General features: G+C 36.1%; 1 non-coding gene across 1 annotated transcript; it reads left to right on the top strand.

Annotated features, from left to right (window-relative positions):
• Positions 1 to 1142: 1142 nt before the first annotated feature.
• LOC131247688 (small nucleolar RNA R71) lies at positions 1143 to 1249 on the top strand. The gene has a single exon (XR_009171960.1). It is a non-coding gene; the product is annotated as a small nucleolar RNA R71 (small nucleolar RNA).
• The last annotated feature ends 1669 nt before the right edge of the window (positions 1250 to 2918 follow it).

Below are 2918 nucleotides of genomic sequence, written 5' to 3'. Positions count from 1 at the left end.
TTATCTTTTTACCTTTAGAATGAAACAGAAAATTGATGACAATATAATTTATCTGAGAGATGAAGGGGAGGATGTTTCCACTGAGAGTCACCATTTTGGCGTCAGAAAGACACCAAACTACAATAAAAGTTCTATAACTATCTCAATGTTAACATTAAATAAGATAAAGTTCCCCAACAGAGTCACCATTTTGTTTCAAACAAGAAACAAATGCATTCATTTGGGAGATTATCTTATTCAAATATAACAGAGAAAGAGTTCATTAAGAACAATCATCATATTATTAATACTGAGTTCATTTACATCCTCGAGTATTCCTTGATTCTAAGATAAATTATCTAGAATACAAAAATTGATAAAGTTCAAATATCCAAGCCGAATGTCAAATTCGATAGCACTTCGACTTGTGATTTGATCATCACTTTAAGAAGAATATCATGCGAATACGATCAGCTGATTTCTCTTCTTGAACCTTGGACAGAAGAGGAACTGGAGCCTGATCATTTCGGCAGCATGTCGGCCCCTCATCATTATAGAATGCATGGCAGTCTGGTTGTGCAAACCATAGGCTTCTCTTCAGTTCTACCTTCAATCTTCTCTGTTGCTTTGCACTTCTTTCAAAATCTTCAATCCTCCAAATGAGGATGGGAGGGGGTATTTATAGGCCTTCACACGTGCGAAACCTCGATCTTGGTGCCAAGGGACCCACCTTTCATTGATTCTAATCATTCACAGACAACAAGTCCCAAAATCAGTTGTGCGAACCTGCACAACTGATTTTACTGGCTGCGCGAACCTGTGCAACCAATATCAATTGCGCGGACTCACGTAAACCCCCTTTAAAGACACTCTTCTTTCTTTATCTTCTATTTCCTTCCATCTTTTTTCACATTTTATCTTCTTATTCTTCAATTCTTTCTTCTTTTTTCATGCCTCAACACTTGGATTGAGTCGGCCTAAATATGGTGCTTGATTTTGGGGAGATGTCCCATGATTGTGTGTTTTCAGTAAGCTTATCAAAGTAGTCCCACACATCATCGACATTTTTATTCATGAATTCTCCATTATACATTATCTCGACCAATTGGTGCATGGGAGATATCAGTCTATCATAGAAAAAGTTCGTGATGCACCACATTTCAAAACCGTGGTGTGGCCATGAACTGACAAGATCCTTGAACCGCTCCCAACATTGGAAGAATATTTCATCTTCCTTCTGAGCGAAGTGCATGGTCGACTTTCTAAGAGTGTTCGTCTTATGGTATGGGAAATTTTTCTTTATGAACTCCCTTGTCATGTCATTACATCTACCAATAGATCGAGGATGTAATAAATGCAACCACGTCATAGCTTTCTCTTTCAAATAAAAAGGAAAGAGTTTCAGCTTAACCATGTCATCAAACACGTTTGGAAAGTATAGAGTGGCTATAATCTCATCAAACTCTTTCAAGTGTAGGTACGGATTTTTATATTTAAGCCCATAAAATTTTGGAAGGAGTTGGATCACCCCTGGCTTGATATCCATGTGTCCCGTATTTTCTAAAAAACCATGCATGAGAGTGTACTCACCCCGCCGGTTGTACATAATCTCATAAAGTATGAGGCGGGGGTGCTTAATGCACCGCATTCTCATCCTGGATTTCCTCAACCCTAGGTTGAGGTGGATTTGGAGGTTAATTTGTAGGCATAACCTCAATTAACTCTGAGGATCTCGAGTGATGTCTAATCCTGTGATGGATAGATAACCCTTCAACCAATCCTCCTTCACTCAAAAGACGTCGAGTGTTGTCACGGACCCACTCGGGTATGAAACACTCTCAGCCATCAATTTCAGATTCTAACCTAAACCTTTAAAAAAAATTAATAATGTAGAAATAGAAAGAGAGGGGGAATTAGAAAGAAGTTACCAATTTAGAAGTTCCTCAATTAAGATCCAGCAAAACAAAACAAAATAAGTCAGTTTCTAAAACCAAAAATTCTAACATTAGAAAGTTTCTAAAAACAAATTAGAAGTAAACTAGTTTCTAAAAAGGAAAGTTTCTATTAAAAAAAAAGCAACCTAGTTTCTAAAAAAGAAGAAAAACAAAAAAAAAAAAAAAGAAAAGTTTCTAAAAACAGAAAATAGAAAGTTTTTGAAAAGAGAAAAAAAAATAGTTTTTAAAATCAAATTAGGAAAATTTCTAAACCTATAAATAGAAAGGTAAGTTAGTTTCTAAAATAAAACAGAGAAACCTAATCCTAAAAATAGAAAATAGACAAACCCTAATCTTAAACTAATTTCAAAACTAGCCAATCTCAGAAAAACGCAACTGTTAGTCCCTAGCAATGGTGCCAAAAATGTGTTCACAACCCCAAGTGTAGGGTCGCAATGTAGTAATAACTCATTGAGACCGAGGTCGAATCCACAAGGACTATTCTTGTGTGTATTCTAAAAGCAACTAGAATTAGAAGTAGACTGAGATCTAAACCTAAATATGGAATAAAATAGTGATTGTGAGTGATTGTGAAAACTATCAATTCAAAGTGGGAATAAGGGTGCCAAGGATCCACTTGTAGGTTCTCAGGATGTTACCTTGCATGATTCAATGATCACAATTGGAATTGGAGTCCTATCCTATCTAATTGCAAATGGGAGATAATTAAATCTCTGAACATCTCATGAATCTAGTCTCAACAGATGAGAGTTGTGAGGCTTGAAAGTGATTCCATCACCTAACCATGCCTCGAAGACAATGATAAACAATAGGATATACCAATCTCACAACCAAATATAAGAGAATTAGGAAGATTATGAAGGATTCCATGACTCAACCATGCCCATGGGACAATGGTGAACAACAAGATCTCCTAATTTCACAATCTCAATACATGAAAAGAAGATACTCAAAGCTATTGCAGATCCATTATGATTTAAGTCA

This window comes from Magnolia sinica, chromosome 5 (genome assembly GCF_029962835.1).
Source record: "Magnolia sinica isolate HGM2019 chromosome 5, MsV1, whole genome shotgun sequence".
Taxonomy (NCBI): Eukaryota; Viridiplantae; Streptophyta; class Magnoliopsida; order Magnoliales; family Magnoliaceae; genus Magnolia; species Magnolia sinica.
The sequence above is the reverse complement of the archived record's forward strand: the minus strand, read 5'-3'. Positions and strand labels throughout refer to the sequence as shown.